We start from the raw sequence: 23,342 nt of genomic DNA, 5'->3' as shown, positions 1-23,342 counted from the left end.
CGTTTACCACAGCGATGCCTGTAAGTCTGCTTCTTGTACTTGTGTTAGATCAGTTTTTGAATTTCTGTCTTTCTCTTCATTCAGACACAGAGTGAGACAGAGCGAGGACATCAAACTCATATAAGTTCATGGCCATGAAGACCAGTGTTGATCTTAAATTCTTTACTGTAATTAAAAGTCAGATTGAATCCTCGTGTAAACAAGTGTGGTCACATGTTCGGCATGTACTTCACTGAGACAGACTTTTTTAAAACTTAAATTCTTTTTTCTATTTTCTATGTATCTCTGTCTTTTATGTCTTTGCTTAATAATCTTACTCCAAGACATAAAATAAGAGCCTTCAAATGGTATCTTTCATTAAGATATAACAAATTGTATTTTGTTACTTAATGAAGCATTAAACTTCATTATATCTGTTATGTTGGAGAAGCAGCCACAGCACTGAGTAATTCCTGTTTTTCTGTTACAGCTAAGGCAATGAATACTCCTGACTCTTGCTGTTTTCGCTTCTTTGACAAACGGATCCCAAAGGCGAACATCGTCTCCATCGTGAAAACTCACAGACAATGCCCCACACCAGCATTTGTGTAAGTTTGTCTTTCACTGTCTCTTTGATTCGATCACTAATGTTTACCAAGAAGTCATATCTAGGGATTGAGAGTAACGTAGTTTCTATTCTCTGTATGTCCTGTACATGTGGCAGAATTGACAATAAGGTTGACTTTGACTTTGACTTTGATGTATAAGCAATGTATGATCGTCCACATTGAAGCCATAACTCTGCTATTAAGAGTAAAATGTGTAAATATGAGAGCAAAATAATGATTCTGACTTTTCTACAGGATCAAGACACCCAGAGGGCTTTTCTGTGTGAAACAGACTGCAGAGTGGGCAGTGGAACAATTTGTCAAACAAGAGAGAGGAGCAACTAAACCAACGCCACAGTCAACAGCTCAAACATCTTTCATGACTTCGATGAATGCTACAAGCCGAAATGCATCAGTCACTCCATGAAGTTCCTTCAGAAAGTTTTTATTTTTTGCATTATCACAATATCAGCCTAATAATTTGTGGATTATGTCAAACCTCTGGCAAATAGTTTTCAGTATTTAGTTAATGAACAAAGCTATTGGGGCACATCTGAATCTTTGAATTCAGGTCTTTTCTGTCTTGTTGCCGCAGGTGTATCAAATCCACCAAAATGCCATTTAGTCTGTACAAACACTTGTGAACGTCTGAGTTGTTATGTTGACCCAGCTTGATGTGACAGTATCTCAATATCTCAGTTTATAATGCAACAATATATAAAAAACATGTATTGAATCATTTGCTTTCACTATGCCATTTAAACGCTGCATTGTTTTGCTTCATCCTGCATTAAAGTTTCATTTCACAAAACTGAGCGACTGAACCTGGAACAACATTTATTATGATGATGTGGGAACAACACCGACACGAGGATAACAGATCGTGCCCCTTTGTAACAGTGAGGCAGACCATGACAAGTATAGTGGAACAAGAGGCATTTATTCACCATATAGCTCAGAACAAGACAATGAGAGATTTTTCAAGCCTTCTCTCTTCACAAAACAACAACCATCACCCTGACTAATTGAAGCTGGCATCCTTAAATACTCTCAGCTGTCACAGGCTAAACCATTATTCCACTAACAGGTGAGTTCTAAAATCCCACCCCTCCACCACGTTATACAATACATACATTTCAATGAATAAATATATACATACATTTTACATTTTCATATTAATAAATATTTTACACTTCTGACACCATATCCATTATTATAAAAACCCCCAAAACCCCAAGACAAACGATTCCCCACACTCGATTAACTCATGGCCTCTCCCAGAACCAATAAATGGTGTCTGAAGTCCTGGAAACGTTTGCCCCAAAACCCTGAAGAAGACACAGGAAAGAAAGGTGAGTAATCACGTCTCGGTCACTTCTTTGCACCACCTTTATTTCTAGACTTGTCACACACACATTTGCGTTAGTTCTCCTTACTGGTAAACCTTATTTGCTCTCAATCACAACCTTTCCTTTTCACAGACAACGACTACATTTCTTGATGAGTAGCAGCTGTGCAGGACCTGGAACAAAGGCTACCAACTAATTTTAAAATGAACAATAAATATTCAATATCCCCAGATTCCACCAACATGTCTCCTGCCACACCAGAGGAGACAAGACTTTAGACCATGTGTATTCCAACCTGGCTGGAGCCTACAAAGCCACACCCCTCCCCCACATTGGACAATCGGACCATCTCTCCCTGTTCCTCACACCACGGTATTCACCACTCATCCAACGTGTGAAACCTGCTGTGAGGACAATTAAAGTGTGGCCAGAGGGGACAGACGCAGTGCTCCAGGACAGATTTAAAAACACAGACTGGAATATGTTCACGCACACAGACCTGGACCAGTACGCCTCATCTGTACTGGATTACATCTCCAAAACCACAGACAGTGTCACCACCCAGAAACGGATCACCATGTACCCCAACCAGAAGCCTTGGATGAACCGGGATGTTCGTCTCCTCCTGAAGGCCCGCAACACTGCCTTTAGGTCAGGAGATGCACACGCCTACAGCACAGCCAGGGCTAATCTAAAGAAGGGCATCAAAAAAGCCAAACACCATTACAAAAAGAAGGTAGAAGAACACTTCTCCAACTCCAACCCCCGACGCATGTGACAAGGACTCCAGACCATCACAGACTACAGGACCACCAAACCCTCCCCCGCATCCTCTGATGTCTCCTTCCTCAACGAGCTCAACAACTTTTATGCTCGTTTTGAGCGAGGGAACCCCACAACCACAACCAAAGCAGACGTGACGCCAGACCACCAACCTCTGACTCTCTCCCCCACCGATGTAGGAGCGGTGCTGAGCAAGATCAATGTCCACAAGGCTGCAGGTCCTGATGGCATCCCCGGGTGTGTTCTCAGAGCGTGTTCTGGGGAGCTTGCAGGAGTGCTCACAGACATATTCAACCTGTCCTTGGCCCACGCTGTGGTACCGGCCTGCTTCAAATCCACCTCCATCGTCCCGATACCCAAAAACTCCAACCCATCTTGCCTCAATGACTACCGCCCAGTAGCACTCACCCCCATCATCACTAAGTGCTTAGAGCAGCTGGTCCTAGCACACTTCAAATCCTGTCTCCCCCCCACCCTGGACCCCCACCAATTCGCATACTGCCAGAACAGGAGCACAGAGGATGCAGTCTCCATCGCACTGCACTCTGTCCTCTCACACCTGGACAACAACAACACCTACGCCAGAATGCTGTTTATAGACTTCAGTTCAGCATTCAATACAATCCACCCCTCACAACTCATCAGGAAACTGACAGACCTGGGCATCAGTTCCCTCATCTGCAAATGGTTACTGGACTTCCTGACCAACCGCCCCCAACATGTCCGGCTGGATAACCACTGCTCATCTACCATCACAATGAACCACAAGGCTGTGTGATGAGCCCTTTCCTCTACTCCCTCTTCACCCACGAATGCAGACCTGCTGATGGTTCCAACACCATCATTAAGTTTGCAGATGACACCACGGTGATTGGCCTCATCAGTGACAACGATGAGGCCGCCTACAGGGAGGAGGTGGATCGTCTGGCTGAGTGGTGCGACAGAAACAACCTGCTGCTTAACACCGAGAAGACCAAGGAGCTCATCGTGGACTACAGGAGGAATGCTGACCCACATCCACCCATCCACATTAAGGGGACGGCTGTGGAGCGTGTGAGCAGCTTCAAGTTCCTGGGAGTCCACATCTCCGAGGATCTCACCTGGACGACCAACTGCTCCAAACTGGTCAAGAAGGCTCACCAGCGCCTCTTCTTCTTGAGGACTCTGAGGAAGAACCACCTGTCCTCAGACATCCTGGTGAACTTCTATCGTTGCACCATCGAGAGCATCCTGACCAACTGTATAACAGTCTGGTACGGGAACTGTTCTGCCTTGGACCGGAAGGCGTTGCAGAGGGTCGTGAAAACTGCCCAGCGCATCGCCGGAGCACCACTTCCTGCCATAAAAGACATCTACAGGAAGCGGTGTCTAAAAAGGGCTGGGAAAATCATCAGAGACCCCAGTCGCCCATCACATGGACTCTTCACCCTCCTGCCCTCTGGGAGGCGCCACAGGAGCCTCCGGACTAAGACCACCAGGTACCGGAACAGCTTCTTCCCCACAGCTGTCAGACTCCTGAACTCTGCCTCCTGACCTCTGACCCACGTTAACACATGGACTGAACATACACACACCCACAATGGACAACTGTACCCTCAAACACAATAATAACATGGACTGAACCACCACTCACAACCACTAGCACTTTATATAGCCTCTGTAGGAATTATATCTCACTTATCTTAACTGCACTACTGTATAGCTCTGTGTAAATAATCATTCTGTACATACTTATAGTTATAGAATATTCACAACATACTTCATACCGTGTACATTATAACATACCATAATAGACCCATTTCTGTAATATACTCACATATCTATATTATTGCTAATATATATTGTAATATATCTATATCACTAAAGCACTTCTGGATGGATGCAAACTGCATTTCGTTGCGCTGTACCTGTGCATGTGCAATGACAATAAAGTTGAAATCTAATTCTATTCTATTCAATCAATAGTTAAACTTGTGTGCAAATCTATGCTTAAAGTGCAACGTAAGGTGCTTTTAATAAAGTGAAAAGTGTGCCCCTATAACTGCTATACAAATTATCATATAAATGGTAGTAAGGGAGTCCTCTTCCTTTCACCCGTCTTTAAAAAAATGTAGCAAGCTTGAACACCTTTCTTAATATTACAGCTCAGGATAGGAAAGCGTTTTTCCATTTCTTCCATCATACAATTTATAACTGAATATTTTGATTCTGAATATTTGTTTGCTGTGTGGGTCTACATGCGGTCCAAGGCAAGAAGTAACAAGAGAATCATTAAGTTTTCTTGCTTTCTCTTTACCACAATATCAGTCGACAGGTCATCAAAGAAGGATTCAGTATAGCAGGGGTAGACAACCTTTCTGATGATGAGTGCCATCTAAAATTTCCTCAGAGGTCAGTGTGCTATATGATTGCATTAGCAATAAATTTAACAACGCTCTATATTAACAGTTACACACTATATAGAACCACTTTATAGAATTATATTTGTTCGCAGATATTGGCCGCTATCAGCAAATAGTTATCAGCTATTTTGAAACAAAGAAAGACACTTTTTATCCATACCAGCAAATGAACTGTACAACAGAACATGCAAATGCTATTTATGGCCTCCTCACAACAATGATAAGAAAAATAAACTGGGCCAATATGGCATGTTTGTTAATACAGGGATACACATGTTATGTGATCTCTGGTCTCCCACTCAGAGACACAGGTCTCCGAGTGTCCAGCATTCAGACGGCTACCTGAGGACACTCTTCATGTGAGAGAAAATCTGCTCACACAGATATGTAGAGCCAAATACTATCAGTAAGGCCTCTGCAATGTTCTGAAGACAGTTAAACTTGTCAGCTAGTGATGTCCAGCAGGTGAAAATGCAGCTCCATGAACACGCACAGCTGTGGATTCCAGCTGCATCTGTATTTCTGCAAACTTTGACCCCCCACAGAGTTGAGCTTTTCAGTTCAATCAGCTGCATTTTGATGTCCTCTGTGTCCAGCTGGTAATGCGAGACAAATCCAGCTGCTCAAGCTTTCTGGTTTGATCAGAAAAGAAAACATTGGTCCATACACCTGAAAGTCCCCAAAACACGTTGTGAATTTTGTCTCGAGTCTACGGATGTATCCGTGTATTGCTGATGCTGCGCTGAACGGAAAGCTCCTGAAGCTTTTGAAGTGTCAGAATGTGGAAAGCTAACAACTTCCCTCTCATCAGTAGGCTAAGTTATCTTTAGCCAATTACAAGCTGAATCTGGTAGTTGGGGTTGTTAGCTAAGATACCGTCATTAAGAAGAGGCACAACTAATGTGTCTATGCTAGCTGATTTGCAATGTGCACAGCTGGCACCATTTATTTTTTTTAATGCACCTTCTCAGATTAATTCACTGCGTGTCGTGCCCAGGGCTGGACTGGGACAAAAAATCAGTCCGGGCAAAATAAGAAAGTATTTCTTTGTGCCCCCCTCTCCCTGTTAATGCCCTACTTGTCTCTCAGCAACACTTTGCTAGACCCGCCCCTGCACAGTTACCAGCTGTCAGCTACTTAGCAAAGGATCCTGGTGTTTTTTGTCTCTCAGAAACAGTTCATAACTTCCCTTCAACTCATTCATGTCACCTAAAAGGTAAACCTGTTTCTCCATCACCTGTTCAGCTCTGATGATTCAGTAAGGACATCTCCTGGTGTCATCCTCATGTTTCCCTCTCACCAGATAACCAAACCGACATCATGACCAGCAGCTTTTACGGCTGTGGCTCCAGCAAACATCAGCTGATACTAGAAATTAATATTAAATAAATTCTAACAACAGCTGATCAAGCTTAAACGTGCTGCTGTTGTTTAGTGCGACACCCAGCGGTTTCCTCTTTCTGGCAAAGTGGACGATAAACAAGAGAGACAGGACGTGGCAGAAATGCCGATCAGCTGATTATTGATCAGTTTCATGATTGAAGTAGCAACAGGAGAGGGAGGGGGAGAGAATGAGAGGAGAATAAACAGCTGCAGCGTAAAGACACAGAATAAATCAAGCATTGTGTCTTTTTCCATTCTAGCTAAAGTACGGGACAAACTGTGTTCCTTCTCAGCTCAATCCGAAACACGTAATATTTTCTCTGAATGAGGGACGACTCCATTTTTTACGGGATGGTTGGCAACTCTACTAACCTTATGAATAAAATAACGTTCACTATCAGCAACATCAGAGCACCCACCCAGCTGTATAGTAACTCCGTCATGATAGCTAGTACACAGTACCAGTGATTGTAACTGATTGTAAAAACTCAGCACAACAAAAATAAACTCCACCTAAACTTGGTTTATATCTGACCCAGATAGACTGCAGGTCATAACTTCTTACCTGAAGTTCAGTTCACCTGACACTCGGACCGGCGCCTCGGGTCTCTCCTCCTCTTTCCCTCATCCACTTGCTGGCCTCTGTGGAAGCTCCGCCATAGCCACCACCAAACAACTGAGTTATTTTTACACATCTGCCAGCATCTGGCCAATCCACCACCTTTTATTGTTTATACCGTTATTAAAAAAACAAAAAACATCGGCCCATGAAAACGAAATATCACCATCGGCCCGTCCAGGTATGAGCGTGCCATCAGTGATTCCACTAGATTTATAGCCTCAGACAGGTCAACAGTTTTGGACTGAAGCATTTCTGATAACATGTTAGAGTCACTCAGAGTGTAAGGCTTCCAGCAAAATATCACATCCATCTGAACCAGATTCCCCCTTTGCTTCTACAGCTCTCTGTGCATTGGTCTCTGATGAGATCTCTTTTAGTACACACAAAATAACCGGCAATCTGTCCATGATATTGCAGCACAGTATATGTCAAGAAGATCTGCACATATTACAAAAGCACTGCAGTTCTCTTGGTGCCCCATGAAACACTTCCTGCTGCACTGTCAGTCTTATGTAATGGATGAAAGATGCAGGTATAAATAAGTGTTCTAGCAAAGAAAATACATTTCCTGCATTGGGAACTGTGTCCTTTATCCATCCTGCTACACCAGAATATGACCCACTCATCACAGATGCTCCATCATACTCTTGGTCAGCGTGGTCACAGCTGAGCTATGTTTTAAGTAGCAGTGAATATTAGAATTTCTGCTTTTATCTTAATGTATGTCTAGTTTATAAGAGAAGGAGAAATTCAAACCAAAGGAGACATGCCATTTTTAACATGAAGAAACGCCCAGATTCACAGTGAGCGGGTCACAACGTTAGCATTTTAGATCTTCTATTGCAGTTAAAGGTCAGCATGGTTGTGGTCTGTTGTAATACAAACAAACAAAAGTACCCAGCATGAATGTGTTTACATTTGATCAAAGCCACAGTCTTTCTCTAACTTTAACTACAGTACTTGTAGTTGCTTAAAACTATGAGGTGGGATCAGTTATAACTGTGCCTCCAATGCAGCTTGAAATGTTTCTGCAGCTAGCATTCAGACAAATATGCAACATGCAAACATCCATACTACATGTTTTTGTGTGAAAAAGTGGGTATCAATACACAAATGCATTTTTAATATTTTGTGTGCAGAAAATGATTTGTGTAACCTGAACTGATGCATATCAGACATGAGCAAATGTCTTACGTGTTGCTCTGTGATTCTTCTGCAGCCTGACTAAAGGAAAGTTGTGCAGAAAGTGATGATTAAGGAATATTGAGGAAAATTGTGAAATTACAGAAGAGGTTTGACAAAAAAGATATACAGATATAAAGATGCAGTGCATGCAATGTAAGGACCACATGATGGAGTGGTTTGTTTGAGCTTGTTTTATTAGATAATCAGAGTGATACCGAGGCCCTGAAACTTCACGTTGTTCTTTCTCAATATTTTGTGTACTCATGCCAGGAGACCAACAACCCCATAGTTAGCATGCAACAGTGGTGAAAAAAAAAACAGCTTTATGTTTTTTAAATCACTCTTTTGGTAAAACAAATGGCTCAGCACAACACAGCATGTTACTACATGAAAATATGAAGGTGGTAGGAGAGAAATAAAAATAAGTAAGTATATATTAAGCTAATAGTGCACAGCACAGGCCTGCAACAGAGGCAAAACAAAGATGAAACAATCAAGCGGTGACAGCTGTGGCAAACAGTGACCTTGTTGTAAACAGCCACCAAATATTTTCAGTCATCAACGAGACCTGAAACCCAGTCGCCGAAGTGACTGAAGAGGTAGCTAAACAAACAGACAAAGGTCAAATTCTCACAAACTGTTCCCTTGAGGAGCGAAGAAAGCAGGTGAAACATGCCAGAGGAAAACATTCCATAAGAATTTGCTGCCAGGTTGTTTTACTGGAAGTTTGTTATTTATCTAAGACGTGTTGTGTTTGTGCAGCATTTTCAAACTATCATAAAGTGTATTTAGGTTGGTGTCAGGAACATTGTGCCAACTTGGAAGTCAAAAAAGCAGCGATAAAGGCTCAGTTTTCAAATACAGTCTCAGTATCTTTATCCTGCAAAATGTCCAGCAGGACTGAATTTTTCAGACATGACCAAACACAGTGCGTAGAAGTTCCTGCTGAGGCCTTGCAGTTCAAACAGAGGTGGAAGTTGATGATTCATTTGTGTTTTATGTGGTGAGAGTTTCACACGGTGCAGAATTTTACATTTCAGCAGGGTTACGCAGTACAGTTACACACTGATAACTTTTTTGTATGATCCCAAATCACATCCTACTCTTCTTCAGTGATGTCTACAGCAAGTTTATTTTTCCACACCTGTGCTACAGCATGGATGCTCATTACATCCAACACATCAGTTTGATTCAAGGCACTGTAAAGATGAGATATGGCTTTCTTGGCTGGACCTGGGAGAAGTAATTGCTGATATCCTGCTTTTAATATTGAAAGTAGTTTTTTGGGGGGTTTTGAAGTCTGAGAACTGAATGTATCTAAAAAAGAAAGTAAAGTTGGGGAGATTTGTCTATTTGTTCAAAGAACAGCCAGATATCACCTTCACCTTAGAGAGAAGTCTTCGAAGAAACCTCAAGAACCAGAGTCAGTGGGTGTGTGGCTGACTTTAGCATCTTAAATCTTTTGTTGTGGTTTCTTGGTTAAGGTTTGGCATGATAGGGTCTGGTCTCATACCAAAAAAAAAAAAAAAAAAAAAAAATATATATATATATATATATATATATATATACACAACATGAACATTAAAACTGCTGTCCTTCTTTAACTTTAACTATAGTGCTTTGATTGCTTTTACCTGTTGGTGGGACTCTGGTGCAATGTAGCTCGGAAATGTGGCGCTCCAGACGTCCAGCAACATGCGAATGTACACTCATCAGACATGTTACTGTATGAAGATCTGATCAGTAACATAAAAATGTTCGGTAACTCATTACTGATGGTTTGAATAACTACCTGCTGCCTGTTTATTCTCACACAGACCTTCACTGCAGCCTGGATAAAGCGAAGGTTTTTAGAAAGTGATGATTTGGGACTATCGGTGAGAATTATAAAATGACAGGAAATGTTGAATCAAGGAAACAGGATGAATGAACGAACCACAAAAAGAAGAGTTTATCATCAAACTACATCTTGACATTTGCAACTTGACCTACTAACTTTGTGATATAAAGACAATGCATGCAATGTAAGAACTTTGTAGAACAATGGGCGTTTTGTTTGAGTTTGTGTTATCAGATAATCAAACTGATAATGAGTCCCTGAAACTTCCTGTTATCTCATGGTACAGAAAAACCCACTCTATTAACCAACTTTGGGGTTGTTGATTGTTTTTCCACTTTCTTTAGAAGTGCATTGAATATGCAGATGAGAAAGCGACTTAAAGCGGGGTGTTCGGACTGATCGCTTCAGACATCTTCTGAAACATCAGGATCATCAGGTCTACAGTGAAATCAACATGAAGACTCTCAGCCTGACGGTGGGACTGCTGCTTGTGCTGTTCATCATTTACTATGGCGATGCCACACGTAAGTCTGTTAGCCTACTTTTTCTTGACTGGTGGGAAACTCTACTGTGAGAATTCAATTCTGCATTTTTTTCTTTTTGTTTTTGTTTTCTTTGAAAATGATTGTAAAAGTATCATTTTTCCTAAATTTAGCCTCTGACTAATTAAAAGGCATGGACTTTGATGCCTCTTTAAATTAAACACTAAATTTTACATTTAAAACATCATCTTCCTAACACAGATAATTATCTCAGCTCGATGAAAAGGATGAAGAACACATATTTTGTTTGAAACAGCTTAATTTTTCTGTGCATTTGTCTTTTTGTACAAACACAAGTGCAGCAGCTAGGCCACCAAACTCATCTATGTTCACAGTACATGCTGAACAATATTGATTGCAGTTTCAGCAACATATCTGTTCTTCTACATTCAGGCCATCTACGGTCATTTCATGTGCATTTTGGATTTATCATCACAGTTGATCTACTAAAAAATAATATAGATGATGGAAAAGCATTGAAAACAAAGAAACAAAGTGAAAAGAGAAAAAAATCTCTTTTCAGTGCTATGATGTTGGACGTGCGTCTGTTAGCCCACTGTCCACTCCAGGCAAAAAACGAACAAATACAAAAAACTGTTGTTATGACTTAAAGGAAAATTTCAAATAATGACAGGATTTAAAAATGTATTTGAGAACTAGCCCAGTGTCAGATTGGTCACCCGTTGTCTACAACATGGACAACAGTGGAAAGAGGATGGACATAAGCATTATTAAAGAAGCCTGAACTAAATTAAAAGAGATAACTGCTGAATTTCACAGATTATCACAACAATAAATCAATGGACTTTCAATCTTGTTTTCACATGTACATGCAAAGTATGAAAATTTTTTAACAGCTAATCTTAAAGTTAAATTTCAATAAATCTTTTTTATTTTTGCAGTATTTGTTATCTTGTGAGGCTCAAAAGCATCCAGTTAGCTATTCCTCTAACTTTATAACGCTGATTTGATTTTCCAGCATCTTACTTTTTCTACAAATCTTACTTATTTTATTTTGTCATTTGGTGTAATTACTTCGCTAAAATAAACATAACCAGTTTCTGACCATCTCCTTGAATGCAAAATTAAAACATAAAGTTTAAATAAAAAAGTAACACAATATTGCCGCTAAAAGCTAGCCAGCCTAGTTTAGCGCTGGTTTGAACTTCCTTGGTTTGTGACTAATCAAATCGCATTTTTCTCTTTGTCCAAAGATGGAGTAACAGCTTTACTGAGGCTCTCAAACTGATTTGTGTTTCAAGAAAAACAGTGTTGCTCTCAAGCAGCATATTCTTATAACACCTCTAAATATATCATTCTGTTAATGTAATGACATCCATTTGAATCCATCCATTACCTGTGCTTTTTGTATCTATCACAATTGATATAAAAAACACAGAACTACAGTATTTTACTTTCTTCTGATCCGAATAGCTTGAGAAAATCTTTAAATATATATATATTCCCCTCTCGCCCCTGCGGGCAGCTTTGATCCTTCAAGCTCGGGTCCTCTACCAAACACCTGGGAGCTTGAGGGTCCCGCGCTGTATCTTAGCTGTTCCTAGGACTGTGCTCTTCTGGACAGAGATCTCCAATGTTGTTCCTGGGATCTGCTGGAGCCACTCGCCTAGTTTGGGAGTCACTGCACCTGTTGCTCCGATTACCACTGGGACCACTGTTACCTTCATCCTCCACATCTTCTCCAGCTCTTCTTTGAGCCCTTGGATTTTCTCGAGCTTCTCGTGTTCCATCTCTCTGATATTGCTGTCATTCGGAACCGCTACATCGATCGCTACGGCCGTCGTCTTCTGTTTGTCTACCACCACTATGTCCGATTGGAAGTCCCACAGGATCTTAGCTCGGTCATTCTCCATCACCCTTGGGGGCATCTCCCATTTTGACCTCGGGACTTCCAGGCTGTACTCGGCACAGATGTTCCTGTACACTATGCCGGCCACTTGGTTATGGCGTTTCATGTATGCCCTGCCTGCTAGCATCTTGCACCCTGCTGTTATGTGCTGGATTGTCTCTGGGGCATCTTTACACAGCCTGCACCTGGGGTCTTACCAGGTGTGATAGACTCCGGCCATGATTAGTGCCTCTGTGCTGTCTTTCAGTCCAGCTTTGTCCAGCCTCTGATAGGATTTCTGGATGTCAGCCACCTCCGCTATCTGCCGGTGGTACATACCGTGCAGACAGCGGAGGTGTCAGCCACCTCCGCTGTCTGCACTATAAAGGAATAAGAAAAGGAAAATTAGACCCTTACATTCTGGCATGTTGTTGGACATCCCTCATTGTGATGTTTTTTCTTCATTACATTTTAATTGTGAAATCGAGTTAATAATCTTGCTCTAAGACATAAAATATGATCCTTCAAAGTGTATGTTTTATTAAGATATAATAAACATCACTGCGGTGCCTGCTGAGCGTTGACCTTAATTACTAAAAACATGAAAAAGTATTTGTGACGTGTTGGACATCAGTACTGACAAATCTCTGATTTTCCTCTTACAGCTCATGGAGTGAAACCAACACCTGACCTTTGCTGTTTTAAATTCTATGAGAGAAAGATCCCAACAAAGCAGATCAAATCCATCAAAAAAACTCACAGCAAATGCACGACACCAGCATTTGTGTAAGTTTGTCTTTCACAGTCTCTTTAACACAGTCACAAATATTTGCCAAAATAATGTATTATCCTCCACATAGAAGCTGTAATGCGTGGGGTAGAGCAGGTTATCTACTGATCGCAAGGTCGGTGGGTTGATTGCCGGCTTTCCCCCAGTCTGCATGCCAAATATCCTTGGGCAAGATACTAACCCCAAATTGCTCTCTGATGCATCCATCGGAGTATGAATGTGTGTGTGCATGTTGGTTAGAAAGCACTTAGAAAAATGTGTTCGTGTAATTGGGTGAATGCACAAGTTGTGTAAAGTGCTTTGAGTGCTCAGAAGAGTAGAAAAGCGCTGTATAAGAACCAGTCCATTTACCATTTAAAAGTTAATATGGAGCAAAATAATGATACAGATTTTTCTGCAGGATCAAGACACCCAGAGGGGATTTCTGCGTGAGACAGAATGAGAATTGGGCACTGAAAGAATTTGTCCAAAGAAAATAACACAATTAAGAGATGGAGAATCTACCGCGCAATAAGCCGAACTGCATCAATTACTCCATGAATTTGCTTTTTAATCCAGATGTATTGCTGGAGTTTTGACCTCTCCATAATGTGCCTGCTTAATTACTGTCAGCATTTCTGAAGACAAGATACATTTATTATGCATTGATTTAATTCAAAATAAAGATATCAATTTTAGAATTTGAATGAAATGTTAAAAATTATTTTTCTGAGGTTTTCTGTTTCGTTGCCACAGGTATATGAAATCAAACACATCTTTACAATTGGCAGTCTTTACAAGCATTTGTGAAAGAATCAGTCGCTTTGAAGACTGTGAGACTTCTGTCTTTGAAATACCACAATCATCTGAAAGTGAAAGCATTCAGTGGCAGATTGGATAAAGTTACATGGTGGGGAGAGTGCAGAGACAGAGGGCTTTAAAAACGTCTCCAGTGCACTGCTGACTCAGCATCATGTGTTTCCATGGCCTGTGGGTGTAGCGTGTAGGTGGCCCAAACTTTTGTCCACACTGCCTACATTCACTTACAGCATGTTGTCCCAGCTTGATGTGACAAACTTGTCACATGTCCCAAAGAGCGCTGCTAGGCTTTCTTTGGTCTTGGAGATGTTCTTCAAAGCTCTGAGGTGTGTTTTGGGCTCATTAACATTCTGCTCTGTAACTTACTTTCCCACAAACATCCAAATCACAGTCGAAGTGCATTTCTCAAGAATGCAGTGCCACTTGTCCTCAGTCAGGGTGCAGTTGATTTCAGTTCAGGTTACCACCTGTAGAGCAGGAAACACCTCCTTATATTCCACTTTATTTTCCTGCTGCTTATCTCATACTGAGCTGTCGTTAATTTGAAATATTTTTGATTTTGCAGACTTTGAGGTTATTTCCAGGTTCAGATTTGTTTTCACTTTGCCATTGTGATACAGATGCAGTATATCCAAAGCATTTGTATCTCACTTTGTATTGTTTTGCTTCATTCTTGAATAAAATTTTGTTTCACACAAATCAACGACTCCATCTGACAGTGAATGTGTTCTTTTATGCGGTGGCCTAATTAATGGAATTCATCAGAATGCAGGTTATAAAAGTTTGTTAATGTAGTTGAAGGTCAAAGTGGAAAATGTGTCATAGGGAGGACTTTCACAAACTCATTATCTGAACGTGGGAAAATTATCTGAGCTGCTCTGAAGTTGAATGTGAATCTGCACAGACGTTTAAGTAAACAAATGCAATGTGAAAACTGGAAGTCATCAATAGTTATCAAAAGTTTAAAATTAAAGTGTAAAGAAATATTTTCATATTCATACATTTTGAATTTTCCATGTGAGAGAAGGAGTGGATTACTTTAAGACTTCATGAAGATGTGCTTTTTAGGGGGTAACCAGATTAGGAGTACTGGCCTTCAGGCCCATGTGACAAACAGAGGGAAATGGTCAGGCTGCTTTGAGGTGACAGGATGGAAACAGTAACTCAAATAACCACAGCAAAAGCACACACCGAGTGCTGCTCAAGTCAGTCATAAACAAAACTTTCCATGTGGAGGAGGAGGGGTGGATATTACTTTAAGTTTCCCTAAAGAAAAACACTTTTTAAAAAGAAAATTGCTTTGACTTTATACAAAAGCTAACAAAACTTTCTATGTAGTTTTGTTAGCTTTTATCATTTCACAATTTCAGATGTTAAACAGTAAGTGACCATATATATAGCCTGCTATGTATCAATAGTTCAGGCTGCTGCTAATAGAGTAAGGGTATGGAAGATAAACTACACTGCTGGCAGGGTTTAATACAACCAACTGGCACTAAGAATAATGAGGGTGCCCAGAGGACAATAACAGTATGTGTGTATGAGATTTAAAGATCATTGCATTTCATTTTTATTTACATTTTACAAAGCATCCCAAGATTTTTGGAGTTTTCCAGAGGAACAGAATGCTGTTTGAAATCCACGTAAATGTTACCACTGGAGGGTGAGCAGGCCAATGGGGAATTTGAGGAAGGTAATTCAGATTGGTTTGATGAGTGTAGCTGCTTGCATGGTGATGAGGACTGGAGATAGGAGGCTCTTCAGTCGGCAGAAGGACCACTAGAAACAAGGAGACGTAAGAGCAAGAACACAAGGTAGCCTCTTGGAGAACTCGGTTTGGACTGTTACACTCCTCTTTGGAGGCATAATATTATGCAGAGACGTGCACGGCAGGTCTTACCACACTGCCGCTGATGAAGTAGATGATAATCGATGTGTTTGGCTGAAGAATCAGATATCCAATCTCCACCCAATGATCAAGCTGGGGGAAAGAGAGAAACTGAAAACAAACCAACACTCATTATTGTCAATGGGGCCCGGAGGCCAGTATGTGGGTGGGGACCCAAATCAAAAGACAGGCGGAGGGTTTTTCACAAGCTTTATTATAAACAGAGAGATAAGCAATGACACACACCATGGAAATGTGGCAGCGAGAAGATGGTTTCTGAATTTGAAGCTTACTTTGCAGGTTAGAAGCGTAAGGTTCTGGAGGCCTGCTTACCACAGTTAGGTAGCTGACGAACTGGCGCTGAATACATCTTAAGTGCTGCCTCGCTGATTGCTGTCAGTGTATATTGACAAATGGCTATAGCCTGGAAATATGGTGCACCTAGCATTCAGACAAATATACAAGGTGTAAACATAATACATCCATACTACATATTATTGTGTGGAAAAACTGAGTATCAATATACAAATGGATCAGATATCAGCAAATGTTTCAAATGTTGTCTCGCGATTCTACTGTCGACCTTCACTGCAGCCTGAATAAAGGAAGGTTGTGCAGAAAGTGAAGATTGGGACTAAGCATGCATTATCAGTGCATGTATTTATTGGTAGAGCACCGAGTGGTTTGTTTGAGCGTTTTATCAGATATATTGAGTCCCCGAAACTTCCTGTTGTCTCATGGTACAGAAAAAACCCAATCTATTAACCACCTTTGGGGTTGTTGATCATTTTTCCAGTTTCTAAGAAGTGGTTTGAATATGCAGATGAGAACGTGACTTAAAGCAGGGTGATCGGACCGATCATTCAGACATCTTTTGAAACATCAGGATCATCAGGTCTACAGTGAAGTCAGCATGAAGACTCTCAGCCTGACAGTGGGACTGCTGCTCGTGCTGTTCACCGTTTACCACAGCGATGCCTGTAAGTCTGCTACTTGTACTTGTGTTAGATCAGTTTTTGAATTTCTGTCTTTCTCTGCATTCAGACACAGAGTGAGACAGAGCGAGGACATCAAACTCATATAAGTTCATGGTCATGAAGACCAGTGTTGATCTTAAATTCTTTACTGTAATTAAGTAGATTGAATCCTCGTGTAAACAAGTGTGGTCACATGTTCGGCATGTACTTCACTGAGACATATTTATTTTTTTAACTTAAATAGGAGCCTTCAAACTGTATCTGTCATTAAGATATAACAAATTGTATTTTGTTGCATTAACCTTAATTATATCTGGTATGTTGGAGAAGTCATTAGAAGCAGACACAGCACTGAGTAATCCCTGTTTTTCTGCTACAGCTAAGGCAGTGATTTCTCCTGACTTTTGTTGTTTTCACTTCTTTGACAAACGGATCCCAAAGGCGAACATCGTCTCCATCGTGAAAACTCACAGACAATGCCCCACACCAGCATTTGTGTAAGTTTGTCTTTCACTGTCTCTTTGATACAATCACTAATGTTTGCCAAGTAAGTCATGTATAAGCAATGTATAATCGTTGAGATTGAAGCCGTAACTCTGCTATTAACCGTAAAATGTGTGAATATGAGAGCAAAATAATGATACTGACTTTTCTACAGGATCAAGACACACAAAAGGCTTTTGTGTGTTAAACAGACTGCAGAGTGGGCAAAAGAACAATTTGACAACCAAAGGAGATTTTGACCCAGCCTGATATGACAATGTCTTAAAGAGCTTCATCTGATGAGGAAAGTTTATAATGCAACAATATGTAAAAACATGTATTGAATTATTTTATAATTTTCTTTCACTATGCAATTGAAATCATTTTTCTATCACATTGTGTTGTTTTGCTTTATTCTTCATTAAAGTTTCATTTCACAAAACTCATCGACTTCATCTGATAGTGAATGTAAAAGTATGTGTGGTTTGTGGCTCAGCTGCAGGGGAGGGGTGGAGTAGCGGGTGCAGGGTGTGCTGTCAGGGAAGGCTGAACCCAGGATCAGAGCTTTGGGGGTGCTGAGCACCCAGGAGAGCTGCCCAGCCAGGCAAGATAAACCTGTCTCTGTCAGTCCCTGCATCCTTAAATGTTGTCCCGAGTTCTCTCTGACTGTCACTTTGGTGCATTTAAACCCCTGTTCCTCCCTGTCCTCATCGTCTGTTGTCTTAGTCTCCGTTATCAGTCATCATAATTTTACCATCTCTGTGCAAGTCAGCAAATTTCTTTATTAAATCATAAGCTTCTTAAATTCATCAAGTCTCTCTGTGCCTGGGTCCTCGTCACAAAACATGACATCACTGTTTTGTGCATTTTAACACAATTTAATCCCCACATTTGTGAAAGAAAAGCAAAACACTTTTTTGAAAAGTCTGTAACAAAACCATCAAATCTGATAAAGGTTATTTAAATGCCGCAAAAGAAGAATGGATTGGAATAAAAAAATACACATCCTAACCTTGATTACTGGGGGAGAATAATGAATGATGCTCACAGTGAGTAAAAAGTAAACTGAGTGCATTTTTTGGACAGAGATTCACTTTTAATGTGTATGTATAATATAATACAGATAAATAAAAATACTCCCAAAACAGAATAAATTATTACGAAATATTAATAAAAACTATAAAAATGGAGGCAACTTTGCCCGTGGTTGAATGTATACAATGTATGAAAAAATCTTTATTGCAGATGCTAATTTTACTAATTTATTAATAATAATTTTGTGTTGTAAGATTTATGACTTTCATGCTTTCATAGTGGTACTTGGGAGAGCTTGACATTTTTATCAGGTGGTACACACTGTAACAAGTTTGAGAAACACTGATAAGTGTATGTGTGCTTTTGGAAAACATTTAAAGCTGCTGTACAGAATCTTTGAAACAAGCTTAAAACATTTTTAGAATATAAACAGAGCATCTGCTTCTCTTTACAGCTCCTCACTCCACCAGGGCTGTTTGGCTCTTTCTGATAATGTGCAAATGTGATGTACGTACTGCGGCAGTCATACAGACAACTGGACGGTCCAAATGTTGGCCTACCTATTACTGGCTGAGGTTTTAGTAGAGTTGTGGCTGAACCACATAAAAATATATCATTAATTTTAATCTCCCCAATCAATGATAATGTTATGTTGGAATGTTGTTAAAGAGGGTCAAAAATGTTTCAACCCAGTTTGTTTTGCAGATTCTGTATAGCAGCTTTAATATAGGGAGAACACAACTTCCAGATTGTGTGAGTAAAATCAGGTTTTTTCTCTTTGTCAGTTTAACAGTTTCTGTTGTGCCCGTCACTATTCCCTGTCTGTTTTCTTACCTGGTTCTTCCTGACCTTGTACTTTCTCCTCACGTTCCCTCTTTCCTCTCTCCCTCTTTGGACTGACAATCATACACAAATAGATTGTATTCAATTAGATGAAGAATTACATTAATATGAAAAAAATTCTATTAAGATCACTAACAAAAAGTCCTCTCTCAGTGTACTTTCAACCAAAAGGCAAATAACCAAACCACATGAACATCTAATAAAAGATATAAACATTGAAACACTGATCCAACATTACGCTTGATTGACGGATCATTTGTTCTTACACTTTTACCTGAATGTGGCTCCTTTTTTTGTAAAAACTTCCTTATATCCAGTATGAACCTGGCTGTCTCTCTGTACACAAACACACACACATACACGCACAACAGGAGTTATAAGGTTAATGGGCATCCAGTCAGTTAGCTAGTTAGTATCCATTTCAAACAGGACAGTGGTAACAACAGTAGGCTGCGGACAATTCTAAGTTTTAGATTTTAAACAGGCTGTATACATTTCAATGGGAGCAACAGGATGGTCAAATGTCACTGAATTTACTACTGAGCAGGACGGATTGTAGGGTAGCAAACGTTGTCGGAAAACACGTTTTAGACACTGCAGGTTACCTGGTGTAAGGTTTTTCAGCTAAAAAGAAACCTGGTCTGACTCCTACCTAACTATATAAAGAGTAACTGAAGGTTAAATGCAGCTAATATGTCCTGTTTTAAGCCAGGCACTTAAACCTCCGCTCCGCTGCGTCTCAGCCACCATGGCTCTGGCAGCATTTTTGGGGGTGCTAAAGCACCCCCAAAAATGGGCTAAAATCGCCCCTGGCTGAACCACACAGCTGTTCTCCATCACTGGGTCATGTCTGCCCTATTTTACGAAGATGCTGGGACCCGACGAGAGAGCGGTGTGGTGTGCTGAGCAGGAGAGGGCAGCTGAAAAACTCCATGAATAAATTGTCTTAAAAAATCCTAATCAGTGAAACAGCTGTCAACGTACAATGTCGTGTGCATGGTGGAATCATTTTTATATCACTGCTTCATTCTTCGTTAAAGTTTTATTTCAGTTTATAAAGAAACAATATGTAAAAACATGTATTGAATTATTTTATAATTTTCTTTCACTATGCAATTGAAATAATCTTCATTAAAGTTTCATTTTACAAAACTCATCGACTTCATCTGACAGTGAATGTAAAAGCATTTTCATGCCTATGTTTTGGAGTTCATCGGATGTGACTGGAACACCTCAATTCAATGATTTGGATGGGTGAACATATACCCACATAACAGACAGGTCTGGCCTAGATCTGGTGTCAAGCTGGCACTGCTGGCTGACTTCTGGCATGATAAGTGGTATGTCATCCAGATGTGGTCCAGACCTGGCGTAGATGGCACTGTTTATGTGATGGCATGCCACATCTGGCCCGATTATGGTTTGGTTTATGTGGTCCAGGCTCATAGAAAACAGGTCTGGCCTGGATCCGGCATTGAGCTAGCACTTCTGACTGACTGGTGTCATGGCAGAGTGTATGTCAACCAGATGTGGGCCAGGTTTGGCAATTATGGCATTGTTTATGTTCCTATTTTCCTATTTTAGTTAGAAAGCCCAAATGCCATGTTGCAATACTATACTGCTATGGTAGCCAATGTTTAAAATGCAGGTTTGACAGGTTTGTGAGTAGGGATGGGTATCGTTTAGGTTTTATCCGATACCGGTGCCAAATCGGTACTTTTGAAACGGTGCCGGTGCTTAAACGGTGCTCAAACCGGTGCTTAAAGAATGGAGAACACAAAATTGGTCCAAAAACCTCTCATGTTCAGCTGTTTTTTTGTAAAAAGATAACAATGTTAGCCTTTTCTGCAGCTAGAGGGCATATATGGTATCACTCTTGTCTGGAAGCAGTGCTTAAACAATGGAAAAAACACAAACTTCGTCCAAAACCTCTCATGTTTAACTGTTTTCCACTTTTTCTTTGGTCATTTAGCCTTTTTGGCCAGGGTGAAGGGAGTATCTGCCATCAAACAAGAAGACAGCCGCATGTAACTACGACAGTGTTTGCTAGTTCACCTTACGTGCATTAATGTAATAACGTGGTTAGCCTACTCAACGTAAATTACACACAAACAACATTAAGCTACTCACTCAGAGAAGAACGGCTGCTGCTGCCATCATCATCCGTCATCATTTCTGCTACACTGGCAGGGCTAGGGGCCAGGACTCTCCTCTTCGGGTTCTTGGGGGATGTTGCTAACTCCGGGTCCGATAACAGGCACCACACCCGCAGTAGATGTGCTCGGTGTGAGGTCTCGCAGCAAGCTATCAAATACGGCGCATTTTTCGGCTTTTAACAAAATGCTATGCGTCGCCAGGTGTTTCATCGGATTTGAGGTGTTACCTCCTTTGACAGTATCACAGTATCAGCTTAAAGCACTTGTTGCAGGCTGCTGAGTTTGCATCTTTTGCTGTGAAGTACAGCCAGACTTTTGACCGCTTCACCTTGGGCATTTTTAATCTGTAGCTCTGCTCTAAAAGAATGTACGTACCTGGGCCCGCCTACTATCCTCGGAAACGTAAAATGATTGGCTAGAATTCAAAGTGTATGACATCTCAGGAAAATAAAGCACCGAAATAAAGCACCGAAATGTGCGCTGCTTTTCGGTCTGGTTACTACCGTTTATGTCAGAACCGGTGCCATCATGCCACCGGATACCGGTACCCATCCCTATTTGTGAGTGTACACTTTATCTAAAACCCTAGTGAGGGTTTACTCATGTTTACCACTGGGTGGCTGCAGCTCAGGAGGTAGAGCAGGTCACCTACTGATCAGAAGGTTAGTGGTTTGTTTCCTGGCTTCTCCAGTCTGCATGTCAAGACAGTGAATGTGTATGAATGTAGTTAGGAAGTGTGTTAATGTGGATTGTTGTATAGAGCACTTTGAGTAATCTGGGAGAGTAGAAAAGCACTATATAAGAATCAGTCCATTCACAGTCGGAGCAGAGTTTTGTCATGTTACTTTTGCATTATCATGTTCCGGCACATGTTGTTATTACATGGCTTGATTAAGGTACACATTAGGCTGACATCTTGGGCCAGCACAGGGCCAGCAGTGTGTCTGCAACTGGCCTTGTGCTGGCCCATGTGTGGGCCACCTCTGGCAAACCAGATCTGGGCCACCAAAGGGCCGTCATCCTTTGCGGTATGTGGGCAATGTGTAAGCACATTGTATGGGCCAGATCTGGGCCATAACAATTTTGCTTTGTGGGTAGACTTTTGATGATATGGTTGTTACGCCCCAGTCTAGGGGTACAGGAACGCAACATAAGTTTGAAAAGATTGCCCCGCCCTGGTCCCCAAAACCATACACAGAGGGAAAACCAATGTCTTAGTGAATGGTGATTTATTTCACTACACTGCAAAAATGAAGCTCCAGGGTGAACAAAGGCCAAAATAACAAACAAAACAAGCTAAGTCAGGAGGAGGTGCTATCTAAAACCCTATGTGAAATCAAACATCAAACAAAAGACAAGCGCTACACCTAACTCCCTAACTGAAATAAACAGGAGAAAACAGTGCAAGGAAAAACAATAAGGCAGCTCACCCCTTCTGTTGCAGTGCTATTTACAATGTGCTATTTACAATGAAAACTAATGTACACACTATATACAGAACTGAGAAAAGTCGCACAAAGTCACAGGCACAAATGTCTCAGGTTTTGGAGGCCAGGGTCAGGTCTGCTGCTGCTGTCAGTGGCTGCCCCCGGGACAACTGCTGGTGGAGGGATTTTGAATGCGACCACATGATCGCCGGACCAATCGGCAGCCGTCAGCTCATCCACTCAGGGACCTGCAAAGACTTAAAGGCACAGACAAAGGAAACAACCACCAAAACAGATTATGGACAGGGCCATAACAATGGTATATTATGATATATTTTCTTGTCCAACTTTGGGCCCCTTAATTGTGACCACAGTGTACCCATCTTCTGATTGCAGCTTCCAG

At 41.0% G+C, this 23,342-nt stretch overlaps 2 long non-coding RNA genes across 2 annotated transcripts; both read left to right on the top strand.

The window, feature by feature from the left end:
* The first annotated feature begins 10,476 nt into the window (after positions 1 to 10,476).
* Positions 10,477 to 14,829, top strand: LOC113025500 (uncharacterized). The gene is made up of 3 exons (XR_013910263.1): positions 10,477 to 10,675; positions 13,208 to 13,328; positions 13,733 to 14,829. It is a non-coding gene; the product is annotated as an uncharacterized LOC113025500 (long non-coding RNA).
* Positions 14,830 to 16,773: 1,944 nt separating this feature from the next.
* Positions 16,774 to 17,920, top strand: LOC145419332 (uncharacterized). Its single transcript, XR_013910262.1, has 3 exons — positions 16,774 to 16,998; positions 17,375 to 17,492; positions 17,654 to 17,920. It is a non-coding gene; the product is annotated as an uncharacterized LOC145419332 (long non-coding RNA).
* Positions 17,921 to 23,342: the final 5,422 nt, after the last annotated feature.

This window comes from Astatotilapia calliptera, chromosome 7, assembly GCF_964374335.1.
Source record: "Astatotilapia calliptera chromosome 7, fAstCal68.1, whole genome shotgun sequence".
Classification (NCBI taxonomy): domain Eukaryota; kingdom Metazoa; phylum Chordata; class Actinopteri; order Cichliformes; family Cichlidae; genus Astatotilapia; species Astatotilapia calliptera.
The sequence above is the reverse complement of the archived record's forward strand: the minus strand, read 5'-3'. Positions and strand labels throughout refer to the sequence as shown.